The sequence below is a fragment of the Vicugna pacos genome, chromosome 29, assembly GCF_048564905.1.
Source record: "Vicugna pacos chromosome 29, VicPac4, whole genome shotgun sequence".
Lineage (NCBI taxonomy): Eukaryota > Metazoa > Chordata > Mammalia > Artiodactyla > Camelidae > Vicugna > Vicugna pacos.
In genome coordinates, this window is record NC_133015.1 from 22,438,884 (window position 1) to 22,453,845 (window position 14,962).

The following is a 14,962-nucleotide window of genomic DNA, read 5'->3' on the forward strand; positions in this document are numbered from 1 at the left end:
AACCCCCAGGCCTGGAGCCTGCCCTGTGAACGTGATAACCCCACCAGTCAACCCATCCGGGAGCTCTTGGTGCCTGACAACATTCTCTGCGGACTAACTTTCCTACACTCAGATGGACAATCTTAGTATTTGTAGAGTAAATTTCTGAAGGCATTTTTAAGGCTCCCGAAAAAGGTTTGAAGAAGACAGTAGAGAATATAGAAAAAAAATCTCCAGCACAAGATACTGCCCTTAGAGTATGCGCCAGCTGATGTTTCAAAATTAAGTAAACCATTTTGGGATGCGGCCTTATTCATCTCATAATGTGGGGTTTGGTGATGCTTTTTTTTTTTTGATTTGCTTAATAACTTGGGGTTTTGAAGGTTTTTAATTGTTTCGGGAAGATTAAACCCATTCTCGTTTAGTTTTTTGCTACTGGGAATTCTAAAAGATAAAACCCTATATTTATCAAAATGGTTGAATTTGAATAAAATTCCATCTCACAACATAATTACTTCTCTAAAGTATGCAGCAAAAATTGATTTTATATCTTTCATACATTTGAAATACATTTGCATTCATCCCATCGCAGAAAGATCATCTAAATTTGAATTGTGTGACTTGTTTTCATTCTAGTTCAGAAATTATCAACTAAATAAAACTTCACTGTAAATTTTTGTAAAATTTTTGTCTATTTACAAGAGAACCATTTTAAGAAAGTGACATGATACTGGGTTTTCGATGGAACTTTCCTTTGGCATACTCATGCATTCCATGTGATCACAGATTATACTGTGGTCTCCATTAACTCCAAAAGTCGTGTAACAGTAGAATGAAGTTATTTTTTCGCCATTCCCATAGCAAATGGAGCCAACCAACATATCTCACTCCAAAGTAGTCCATTAAAAGGAAGAAAAATTTACCGTCTTTGCTCCAGCCTCTTCCTTTTGGGAATTGCTCCCCCTGCCACTGTAGGGGACATGTGACCCAGGCCTGCCAATCAGAGTGCAGCTCATCCCCTGGGCACAAAGGGGTAGGGGGTTGGCACACCTTCTAATCAGAGAAAAGGGGGTCCTTTTTCTGAACTGATATGGCAGCTTCTGAGACCATGCCATGGAACAGCCTGTTAGAGAAGAAAGTCAAGCCAGAGGAAGGCCAACTGAGCAAGGGAAACAGAGTCCTGATGTCATGAACGAGCACCTCCAGGCAGCCATCTCTGAAACCAGTCATAATCCCCGGACTTCTGAGGAAATGCACCAATAAAATACCTTCTTAACTTGTTTAATTTTGATCTAGGTTGCTTTCTAAAATACCCACTTAGAAAGCCACAGAAGTTTCTCATATGACCCATGCTCTGAAAGTCAGGGATGTAACCAATGAGCGATGGCTTCTCTGCCACCTAAATTGCTTCTTCATAGTAAAGTTTATGTCACGAGGCGGCTTACCAGGCAGGCCTACCTTTGGAGAGGACTAAGGTTCTCATTTAGGGCATAACCATTGCCTGGCGTAGACTTAAGATTTTCACATTGTCCTTCCCCAAATTAAAAATTAATACAAGATGTAGTTAGAAAACCACATCTAAACTACACGTCTAAACTAGAACATGCCATTAAATGTTTTTGTTGTATCAGTTATTCCAGTAAAAGGTGCCTTCCTCATCCCCAGTATTTGCTGATAGAGGACAGTTCCTCACTGTAGAGTCTGCTACAGGCTTTCAGGGACTGCTGAATTTGGCTTGTTGTGCTGGAATTTTACTGTGTTGCATGTTGTTCAGAAGAAGTGGGCTATTGGCCTTTGCTTGGAATCCTTTTGTTTCATAAGAGATTTTTGCCTCTAAAAGTATGAAAGCTTATTTGACTAGTACCCTAACGGGCATCCATTCACTAAGCAGTGGGTTGCTTAACCATTACTCACAGCTCACTGTGAACAGTCAGAGCGTTGGTGGCCGGGGTGGGGGCTGAATGGGCCTGAAGGCATTGTTTTAACACTCTGATTCCAAGAGTGTTTTCTTAGCGAAACTCTGATCCCGGTTCAGTTATCCCCAGTCTTTTTTCACATGGGTATGTACCCAGTCGTGTTGACAACTAGTGAAATTTCATGTGCAAAAACCCATCAGCAGAATAATAATGTATCATAAACAGATCTGAGCCCCAGAAAAGAACAGGTGAAAGAGGTGGACCATCTCCAGAAACATAGCAGAGTGGCTTAGGAGGAAAAGGAAAGAAAAATTAGTTCTGGATTCCTAGCCCAGCTCTGAGCGACACTTATTCAAATGACCGGCTGTGATTCCCCAGCAAAAATGTCAGCCAAATATGCAGAGTTTGCCCACATCCATGTGCCAAATCCCTGTGATGTCTGTGCCATTTCCTTACTCAAGTGAGATACAGCAATTTCTCAGTTAGCCTGGGCTCCGACCACCCCATCTGTCCAGAGCCCACCCTGGAAGCATGGCATATACTGGTTTTCCAACCCTGAAACAGAACTCTGAGAGCTTCTGAGGACGCCAGGTCTCCAATTTGAGAGGGAGGAGGGATAGACTTGTGTATTATTATTTTTTTAATTTCCCCGAGAGATTGTGATGGGTGAAGGTAAATAAGGCCTGTGAATATGTGCTCTTAATTCCACAGGAGAAGGCTTGAGACCCCTCTGATCAGATTCCACTGACTTAGACTTGTATGTAAGATTCAAGCTGTTGACTGAACAAGCTAGATCTGTCTTTCCCCCTAAACATCATTTAGCTCTTCTGAGGTTATAGAAAAAGCAGTCAGGAATTCTCCTTAGGAGGAGGAGGATTTGCTAGAAGCAATCACACTGAGAAAGGACAGCTCACAGCAAGGCAGAGATAAGAGAATCTTTAACTGGAAAAGCATTGCTAGTTGCTTAAGGAAGGAGTGACTCCACCAGAGGCATCTCAATGGGGTTATCTCATTGCATATTTCACAGTTTATTACATATTCATGCTAATGATCAGAGCAATCAAAACAATCAAGTTATGTTCATGAATCCTGACTCACATCATCTAAAACTGGTAATAGCTGTCATTTATTGGATATTTGGTCTTTGCTAGGCAGTGTACATGCCTCATTTTCAGCCATCACCATGGCCCTAAACATAAATGTTATTATGACCCCCGTATCATAAAGAAACTGAGGTCCAGGGACAGTGAGTGACGGACACATCCAAGGTCACAGAGTGAGTAATTAGGAGATTTAAAGATTGGTCCACATGATGCCAAAGCCTGTGTATCTTTTCCCCTAAAGCAAACCTCTCTATGAGTCACACGAATCATCTGTCCAACAAGGCAGTCCCTAGCCACATGAGCTCTTTAAATTTAAATGACTTAGAATTAGGTTGGGTGAAGACTTCAGTTTCTCAGTCACACTAGCCACTTTTCAAGTGCCATTAGCCACAGATTAAAAAAAAATATTCCGTCATCATCACAGAAAGTCCTATTAGGTAGCACTGATCTTCACATGTTTGTCTGTTTCATCAATGAAGACGCTGTTCTCTGTCATTGGATTTTCATGTAAATTACTCCAACTTTATGTTAACTGTTTGGATGGAATTGTTCCCAAAATATGTACTGCCTTTATGGGCCTGTGTCTTCATCCGTTTGGGCTGCTATCACAAAAGTACTATGAACTGGGTGGCTTATAAACAACAGAAATTTATTTTTTCACACTTCTGGAGGCCAGGAAGTCCAAGATCAAGGCACCAGCGGATTTGGTGTCTGGTGAGAGCCCAGATGCTCCTTGTGAACTCACATGGCAGAAGGTGAAGGCAGCAGGGAACTCCCTCGGGTCCCTTTGATGAGGGCACTAATTCCTCATGACCGAATCACCTCCAAAGGCCTCCTGTGCTAGTATCATCCCTTTGGGGCTCAGGGTTTCGATGTCTGAATTTGGGGGTACACAAACACGGCAGCCTGCCTTGATCAGCGGGGCTCACTGAACACGGTGCCCTGTTTGAGGCATTCAGGGCAAAGCGCCCACCTCAGTGTACCCACGTGGTCTGCCCAGAGCTGATGCGTCTCTCTCCATTTGCCCCCCTGTTGTCCACCCTCACTCCTTCTTTCTCTCAGACTCTCCACTTGCTTTTGGCCCCATTCTGGCCACGTTTTTCCATGTCTCCAGCTACCACAGATTTGCCAGTGACTGCAGATCTCTGACTCCCACCCCACTTTCTGATCTTCAGAGCAATTTCTTTTCCTACCCTGGACTGGACTCGTGCTACGTGGGCTCTGTCTGTGGACTGACAGTGCTCTGGGAGCTGTTGTTACTGCTCTAGGGTGCAATGAGTTTAGATAGTGGAAGCCCGTGTTTAGAAGCTTTTCTAGCAATTTGACACTGCTGGGACATGATGTCGTGGTCTACGGTATGTAAGTAAATAACAGACTCCAGTGGATTGGAATTTACAACAAACAAACACTGTACCTGACTCTGCGAGGCTGTCTCTTGGGCCCCTAATGCTCATTACCTGCACCTGTTAATACTGAGGTTACTATTATCCCCTGAGCATCAGTCAGGATCCAGGCAGGAAACAGGGACGTGAATATAGGGAACCACTTACCAAAATGCTGGGGAAGCTGAAAGGACAAACAAGGGAAGATGAGTCAACCTAGATTTCAGCAGGAGCAGGAAGATCTACATGAAGTGTGCCGATAAAGGAGAAGGCGGTGCCATTGGCCCCTGGGATTTGGAGTGGGTGAAGGGAACTGGTCAGTTATGAGGAATAACAAGGAAGTCCCCAGGAGCAGAGCCCGTGGAGAGCTCATGGATGCTGTCTGCTTAACTGAACTGAACTGAATTGATTTTCCTATTCTGTTATTGACACTGAACACATACCACGATTTCCTGAGGAATTCTAGATTGCCAAATATTGCCTATAACAAGTTAATGATGTGGAGGGGTAGAAACTGTTCAGGTCCTTTCCAGCTATGAAACTGATCTAGGCATCAGAACTGAGATGCTGTCTCGTCTTCTATGAAATAAACATATGAGCTCCTATTTTTATTTGGCTCAAAACCTTCCCTTACTTTCAGATTTTCAACTATTTCAAAAGGATTAAGTTGTCAGAATTTGATTGCATAGTACATGGAATATTAGGTTATATATATATGTCCTCTGTTATTCTCATAGACAGGGAGAAATAATGTACCAAGGATGTGGAGTGATTTTAAACTATTTGTGGCAAGGTGAACCTAGAACATTAAGCTACTTACTTAATAGAAATATAATCCATTTGTTTTGTGCAGAGCTCTCTAATTCTCATTTTCCCTGGAATCAAAAATCAGAGGTGACACAGATAACTAGAAACTCTAATTTCATTCAAATCTCTTCCTCATCAAATATTAAACAAGTTCATTCGTAGCCAGGAAGATGAACTAATTTGGACTTTTCTCCGCCTTCCTACCATTTCATAGTAGAGCTGTTAATGAGCAAAATAGATAATGAGCAGGAAAGAACAAGGAGACACGGGCATGTGAGGGAGTATGAGGTGTCTGAGCCACAGACGGTTCTGATACGTAATAACCAGCTTCCTCTCTTTACAACTCGTGTGAGCAGGTACACAGACTTCTGAGTCTTAGGGTTCAATGCGTATTTTTTTCCCGAATCCTTTTTAAAGCGTCTATTATGGTTTCTCAATGTTTGGGGAGGATACATTCAGATTTTCGTGTAGGCATTCTATTTTTCAGTCACCTGGTATTAATCTAAAAGATGAGCAATGCTATTTCTGACATTTGTGGAAATCGCCTGCAAATTATCAGGAAGTTTTAACAAAATGTCAGAATGCTTTGGGGATGGATGTGAATTTAGCTCACCACCACCCCCCCACGCGTGCCTCCCTCGCTCATCTGTCGCCGGGTCTCTCGATGCCCATGTTTTCACTGAGGCGTGCAGGCATTCACATCCTACCTGCTCTTGGTACAATAGCTTTCCCTGTTTCCTGTGTAAACACACAACCAGTCAAATGCATTCTTTGTTACCTCTTCTATGATTATTCTTCCTTCCCCCAAATTGGTAAAAATCAACCTTTTGAGTGGTAGTTCAGTGATTCCAACTTGCTTTATTTCCTCATGCATTACACGTATCCTTCATTTTCTGCGAGTTTCACCACCAACAGCCACTCCTTCTAAGTAGGTATCTTTTTGGAACATCAGCATTTGCAGATTGCCAGCCAGTTCATCACAGGAGAGGAGGAGGTAGAGGCATGGAAGCAGGGTGGTTAGGAAAAGACAAAACAAGGTGAGGGAGAGAGTGTCTCTACTCCCCAGCCCACCACTCCACCCCATCCAAAAAGCTCTGTCCAAACTCAGCTGGAGAATATATAGGAAGGCTAAACCATAGCATGTTGAAATCTTTTGAGGAAAAAAAAATATCAGCATATGTCGCCATTTTGGTATTTCTGACAGAATCGAAATACGGGTACACACACAATCAACACAGACTACAAAAATGTCGATACGTGATTACGGCGTTTTCTCAGTTTGCACCTGTCTTCCTCTGACAGCCTCCGCTTTCTATTTCGTTGTTAGCTGAGAGTTTTATACGAAGTAGCAGGTAGAAATTTTAAATACTAGCACAATTTTCTCCTAATTGTAAAGCATAATAATTCCTGATGGATTTTGGATTGGCTGGGTTCCCAGACTCTCAGTAAACATCTGAATCATGCTGTTCTTAGAAGGTCTTCCTAAGTTACGTTTGATTAGATGGTGTGTACTCTCAGAAGTCAAACCTCACTACGCACCCATGTGCTGTCCAGTTCAGTTAACGGCATTCGGGTGCTCCTCATTAACCTCACTAGACCGTAAGCTATGTGAGGGCAGGGGATGAAGCTCACCCCTCTTGTGATATTTCTCTCGCTATTTAGCAACATCAGAGCAGCTGATGAAATTTCATCAGATACTGTGGTAAATACACGCTCTGATAATGGCGTAATTACGGCGTCACTTTATATTCATCAGCTTGGCATCCCTAGGAACTGGTACAAGGCCGGGACACTGCGGCAGATCCTGCACGTCCCTGAGCACAGTGAGCGCTGTCATCCTGGAGGAGTCCCAGCTCTGAGGGCAGCTACCCAGAGCCAGCAGGGCACCCGCCCCATCTGGCAACACCCAACGGAATCCAGGCGAGAATGCGAACGGGGCACTCCAGGGAGATCTAACTCTTCCTTGGATTCAAAACGATCCACAAAGCCACACATTTAAAAATCTGAAGAGCAAAATATTCCTGTTAATCTCCTATGAATCAGGTGGTTTTTTCCTAAATGCATATATTAGATTTGAGAAAACAGAGTTGTGACGACAGTTATCGTATCAAACAAGATGTCAGTCACGCGGGTAGGGCTATGGGGGCGTGTGGTGGGGCGTCTTCGAGAGAACAGGCATTTTGGAACCCTGGGAATCTGGAGGCAGAGGTGGCCTTTGGGCCTGCCTGCCTGCCAGCTGACTGCATTCTGCCTCCAGCAGCATGTGGCTGTGCTAACATTTCCTCCCCTTACTTTTATTGAGATACAATTGACATATAATGTTGTATAAATGTGAGTACAACATAATGACATGATACCTGTATATACTGTGAAGTGATCACCACACTGGGTTTAGTTAACATCCATCCATCACTTCTTATAGTTACAAACTTTTTCTTGTGATGAGAACTTTTAAGATCCTCTCTTAGCAACTTTCAAATATCCAATACAGTATTGTTCACCGTGGTCACCACAATGTACAAAGCCTCCCAGAACGTATTTATCTTATAACTAGAAGTTTGTATCTTTGACCACCTTCCCTTTCCCCACTTCTCCCCAACACCCCCACCTCCTGGCAACCACCAATCTGCTCTCTGTTGCCATGAGGATTTTTTTGTTTTGTTTTGTTTTTAGATTCCACATATAAGTGAAATCATACAGCAACTTGTCCTTCTCTGTCTGACTTCTTTCACTCAGTATAATGTTCTCAAGGTTCATCTGTGTTGTCACAAATGGCAGCATTGCCTTCTTTTTATGGCTGAAAAATATTCCATTGTGGATATATTCCGTATTTTCTTTGTCCATTCACCCACTGATGGACACTTAGGCTGTTTCCAAGTCCTGGCTGTTATGGATAATGCTGTGATGAACTTGGGGTACAGATATTTTTTTCAAATTAGTGTTTTCATTTCCTTCCGATATATACCCAGAAGTGGGATTGCTGGATCATGTGGTAGTTCCAGTTTTAATTTCTTGAAGAACCTGCATACTGTCTTCCATAGCGGCCTCACCAATTTACATTCCCAAAAACAGTGCACAAGTGTTTCCTTTTTTCCATTGCTTCGCCAACACTTACTCCTTGTCTTTTCGATAATAGTCATTCTAACAGGTGTGAGATGGTGTCTCACTGTGGTTTTGGTTTGCATTTCCCTGATGCTTGAGCATGATGAATGATGTTGAGCATCTTTTCATGTACCTGTTGACCATTTGAATATCTTCTTTGGAAACATGTTTATTCAGATCTTTTGCTGATTTTCTAATTGCACTATTGTTTGTTGTTGTTACTGAGTTTATAAATTCCTTATAGATTTTGGGTTTTAAGCCCTTATTAGATATATGGTTTGCAGATATTTTCCCCCATTTCCATGGGGTGCCCTTTCATTGTGTTGATAATTTTTTGTTGTTGTTGCAAGTTTTCCAGTTTGATATAGCCTCACTTTTTCATTTTCATTTTGTTGTTTGTGCTTTAGGTGTCATATCCAAAAAAACCCACTACCAAGTCCACTGTCAAGAAGCTTTTCCCTGTTTTCTTCTAGGACTTTTATGGCTTCAGGTCTTACACTGAAGTCTTTAATCCATTTTGAGTTATTTTTGTGAGTGGTTTAAGATAAGGTCTAGTTTCTTTTTCTTTTTTTCCCCCATGTGAATATCCAGTTTTCCCAGCACCATTTATTGAACATACTTTATTTTCTCCAGTGAGTATCATAAAATTCATTTGGAAACACAGAAGACCCTAAATAGCCAAAGCAATTCTGAGAAAGAAGAACAAAGCTGGAGACCTCACATTTCCTGATTTCAAACTATATTACAATGCTATGGTAATCAAAACAGTGTGGTGCTGGCATAAAACCAGACAAAGATCAATGGAAAGAATAAAAGCTCCAAAATAATCCCAAGCATACATGGTCAAATACAAAGGAGCTACTAATACTCACTGATGAAAAGCCAATAATATTTTCAATAATATTTCCTTAAGTCATAATTTTAGTTCTTCCAGAATGGAGGTGTGAGTCCCAAGTGCAGCAGAGCATAGGCAGAAGCTCTATTGAGCTTGTGAAACCCTAAAGGATGCTTTCCTATGTAGCCTGGGTTATCTGTAGCTTCATCTAGGTGGTGACATACATTTTATATCTTTTGTTCATTAAATTATGCTAATTTTATAAAGTTGGTGTACCCTCATACACATACTCTTTCCCCATCAGTCTAGAGCCCACCTGATATGTTGCATTTGCCATGTAGGTTTATAAATACAGAACATTATCTTATATAAATACATACAATGTGCTCTTTTGCTAACATTTAACTGAGTAAAATGTTGATGAAATAGGTATCATGCTTGTTTGTTTTCCTGTGTCTCAACTTCTGAAAAAGGTTTTTCCCTGATATGTCAAGTAGCAAATTCCTCATTTCAATGTTTCACATCTAAAAGATACTGTTATATGACTGAGACATATGGCAGAATGGATAATTAATATAGAAGCTCATAATCGGCTATTACTTTAGCATAAACTAATTAATTTTAACCTTCTTTAATGATAGTTATTTTGGAGACTGAAATGTCACTGCAGAATCTTTTCCTATTTAGCGACGTAAGACTCGTGTAAGCAATACACATTTTTAATACTTAGGGTGTATTTGTAAACAGTTTAAATGATGAAAAGTACTTAATTTTAGATGCTTGTCATATCACATTTTGTCCTTTATCCCTTAATTCTATTTTATTCTCGTGTATCTTAAATAGATAATTGACTTTTGATTTATAGCTTAGTTTTTCTTCTCTAAATAAGCCAGTTAAGTACATTGTACATTTTAGCATCAAGGGTCATAACAGACTGACTATACATTCATACTAGTTTCAAGGCCACTTAACTAAATAGTGGCACTGAAGTTTAAATTTTTACCGAATCCTTCTCTCTCCCCCCTGGTTTCTGCTGGGCTGCCACACAAAACCACACAGCCTCCAATGCCCAACCGCTCAGGTCACGCTGCAGGTGGTACCCTCTGAGGAAGTGCACACACCAAGCCCGGTACTAGAAAATGTTATTTTTGTGAAGTTTTCTGTCTTTCCCCCTCATAGACTCTGATTTCCTCTCGGGTACAGCAGACTCCATGCTGTAACTGTAAATGTTCTATACATCATTCTGCAAAATGTTTTGTGACTTACAGTGACATTAGTCAATAACTGTGTTGTTCCTAAGCTTCTTTGTGTATGTCAGCATCTATCTACCTGCCTATCTCTATATGTGCATGAGTATTAGTAATTTCACTTTGCCGTTCTTAGTGAGAGAAATCTTCTAAAGAGGAACACATCTATTGAAACGCAGAAGCTTATTATATTTTAAAGGGCATTTTAATGAACCATTGCTTGAGGAATAGATTGGTATATACAGGCTGCAATCTTCTGCCCTGTCCCACCAGAATAAAGTGATTATATAATTTATGGAGATGCACTCCATCGATAATTGTGTTCTGTTGTAACAAGAGGTTTTACAACCATCCACTCATTAAATTGTAGAGTGTCCCTTTTGCATATAATGCAGAAAGGCTCCGAGGAGGCAGAGCAAATTATAAGATGTGATTTCTATCCATGAGTAATTTCAATTTCTTTAAGTAACATAATACACTCATTAAAAAAAAAACTGAGCAGATGAACAGGTCAGATAAATATAATGCAAGATCAATTTTGAATGATTGCAAACAGATGCTGTAGAGGGAAGTCAGATGGAGGAAGATTATAAACATTTCTTTAAGAAAGAAAAGTTTTAATAGGATTTTATATAATGGGAGGGTGAAAGAGAGGAGGGTAAGGTTTTTCTGATAGAAAAATTACAATTATAAATTAAAGAAGGCATAAAGTAGGAAAAAATGATAAACTGCTCTGAAGAGTCTATGGTAGGCAAAGATAAACCTGGAAATGGAGTAAGAATTATCAGTGGATGACCGATAGCACTCCTGCTGTTCATGGCTTCTAAACAGTGTTTCAAATGATTCTAAATGGTCATAAAACAGTCACTGGTCCTTTATCTCTAACTTTAATACAGAATATTATTGAGTATTTTTGACCTCTATTGATGGGCATCACTAAATGGTAAAATAAGACTCTCTAATGTACGAATGAAGACAGGATTAGCTGGTGTACACAGTAATATGAATCATAATTATATGATTTAATATTCTATAAAATTTTATATAAAACAGATGTTTTGAGATTGTATATTAAAAACAACTGTGGGAGTTTGGAAAGATAAAAAGTTTCAGTTTATGCTTTTGAAATCATCTTAATTTTATATTAAGATTAGAATGTCTAAATCAGAACATTACAGATATAACAAAATAAGTTAAGTCCCTATGAATTCTCGAGATTCCAAAGGAAAGTAAAGCAATAGATCTTTAAGGCCCTCTTAATTCTCAGGACTAAATGCAAAAAGAAGTGTTTCCCTCCCTTATTAGTGAAATTGATGACACAATTGAAAGTGTCAAAAACTAAATCAAATATATTGATGATTTTGATGATATAATTTTTAAGTACTTTATATGGAAGAATGCAATACATAGAACGTAAACTCTGGATACACTGTGCACATTAATATAGCACCCCTGCCAAAAACAAAAATAATAGCATAGAAATTATGTTATCTGGAATAGAAAAGTTGCTTAATTCCTGTTATAAGCAAATCTGATATTATAGCAATAATTCTGAATTCTTCCTTTTTGTGTTTTTCGATGGACAAGTCTTACTTATTCCATATATTCTCATGCATAAATGACTTCAATTAACCTAAAGCATTTTTTCCCATATTTGTGGGGTTAGAATATTTCCATTTTCTGGTTAGTTTTTAATCAATGTAAAGGTAGAGCAGGCAGAAACACACTTTTTAAAAAGAGCCTTTTTAGATAAGAATATGTTTTCTTAAGCAAGTAGACATTAATTATTCAGAAAAGATTTCAGCATATAATGTGTTTATCGTAAAATGTTTGCAAGAAAGAATAAACCATCCAAGTTACATGATCCTGTAACTACAGATACAGTGAAGCACTTACTGTATTTTTCCACACATTGAGGTAAACCACATAATGTCCAACTAGTGGAATAACTCCAGCCACAAATATGCCTGCATGTTTCCAGCTTCTGTTCCTTCTAATTTACTTGGATTTCTTTCTCTGCAGTGATAAGAAAAGATTCAAAACTCTTAAAAGAAAGTCTAAGAATAATAATTTACATAAGAGAAATTCCAGTTATTTGTCCGTTTGCTTGGATGGCAGCAATAGTGTGAAGTATCTTTGATGCTTCACCAAATGATAGTCAAAGCTTTCTGATTTACAATGTGACCAATCAAAGAATCTATATGCTGAAGATAATGACTGTCTGATTCTATATAAATAAAATGCACAAAGCAAGATGAGACCTTAGCAGTGATTTGGTGGGCAAACTATAAGCATAAAATTGCTTGTAATGTTGTCTTTGCAATAGCTAGTCAGAATTAGGAGGACGATATTACATGAAAATGCAGAAAGAATGGCTATAAAGAGTTCGTTCTCTCATTCATTTATTCATTTATTCACTTGTTTGTTCAGCCAATGTATGTTGCAAAGTTTTTGTCTATGATGATACAACAGAAAACAAGCAGACAAGGTTCTTGTACTGTATTCTCATGGTGACAGAGCAGAAATCATCAAATAATAAAAAATGTATAAGATAATTTCAGATGATGAGTGTGTTTGTTTTAAATAGAATGATGATATGAAAAGCAAGTGACAGTGGAGGTGTGGAGTTAGAGCAGGTTGTCAGGAAGGTCTCACTGGGGAGCTGGCATTTGAGCTGAGACCAAAGGAAAGAGAAGGAACCAGCCATGCAAGATAAGGGGACAGTGTATTCCAGGCATAAGGAATAGCTATTGCAAATGCCCTGAGGCTGGAATGAGCTAGATATGTTTGGGAAAGAGAAAGCAGAGTACAGCCGGATTTTTTTGAACAAGGACGGGTTGGAGGTGAGGCTGGAGAAGGGGCAAGGTCATGGTAAGGCTTTTACATTTTATTCTGCAGGCAGTGAGAAACCCTGGAAGTTGGCTTGTGTTCCTGCAAGACTCATCTAGCTGAGGTGTCACACGTTGTGGGGTTAGGGAATGTCACGTTGTGAGGGATGGGGATGATGTGTGTGAATGGTGTTAAGAACGGAAGCTGAGAGACTAGTTTGGAAACTTCTCAGGGTTCTAGGGAAGCAGACGCAGGTAGCTTGCACCATGGCAGTGATAATGAAGATGGAGGAACATGTGATGACCTGGAGGTGTATTTCTGGAACAGAGCTAATTGAATTTGAAGACAGATTGTATATTAGAGGTGGGGTGATATGGAATTTTTAAAATGACAATCCCTAGTGATAAATACTGACAATAGAAAATACAGTATAATGCAGGCTAAGGAAGTACTAATAGGAAAAAGTTCCAGGGGTCAAACTATCTTAGCCTTAGATCTTAGGGGATGTAATACATATGATTGGCGAAAGGCTCATATGCAAAATACGAACTCACAGACAACAAAGAAAAATGGGCAAAAGACTTGAAAAAGATTCATAAACAAGGATGTCCAAATGGCCAGTAAGCATATTAAAAAAAAATTCAGCCTCATTAATAGTCAGGGGAATGCAAATTAAAACCACAATAAATTACCACTACACAACTAACAGAATGGGTAGAATTAGGCGGGGGAGGGTATAACTCAGTGCCCACTTAGCATACAGGAGGTCCTGGGTTCAATCCCCAATACCTCCATTAAAATAAATAAACAAATAAACCTGCTTATGTCCCCCACCCAAAATAAATAAATAAAAATAGTAAAAACAAAAAACAAAAGACCAAAGTGTGGTTAACCTATTGCAAAAATCAGACAATTTTCTGAGACAGTTCTCTATACGATATTTTTAAAAATGCAATGGAGTTGCAATTAAGAATTGCAATAGCTAGCCTGAAGCTATTTGGTCAGATAAAATGGAGCGCAGCTGCTAGCAGGAATAAAGGTTAGAATTAAGCAATTCTTCCCTCAAGCTTGGAGACTGCAACTCCTTGAAGAAAAGATGGAAGGCAGTTGATTATGGGACCGGCACTGAGTCTAGGCAGACCCTAGGTGGAAGAGTCCAGAATATGCTGGGCCTTGGATTTGTAAATGTCTTGAAGAAGCATCTTGTCAGAGAAATAGGCATCAGGCAAAGGGGAACACCTGCCATATTCCAGCTGAGCTTCATGAAGTGAAACCCTGTTAGACTTGGATAAATGCCGTGAAATCACTGATATAAAATAAGATACCTTGCCACTAGGAAGAGGAAAGTGCTGTTTAAGACAGGGTGCTCAAAGAGGCCATTCCACAAAGGTGATCTTTGCGTTGGGATCTGAATCACACAAAGGAGCCGGCCAAGTGAGTGGAACATTTCTAGCAAGGGACAAACTAGTGCAAAGGCTGCTATGCAAGTATTAACTCAGCATGTTTGCATGTATGAAGAACAAGGAGAAAATTGATGTAGGTTTTTGCTTTTTTCTTAAACTCTGCTGATTGTGTCTGATGGCCTACCTTGCCACCATTTTTGCTTCCTTCTTGGATTCTATTTTGCTATCAAACATACTTTTTCTCCCAGCTTGATGTCATCTGTAAAATTAATAAACCTGTATTCTATTTTCATCACAGCTATTGCTAATAATTTGAATAGGACCAAGTCAAGAAAAACCCAAAGACAGAATCCATTCAA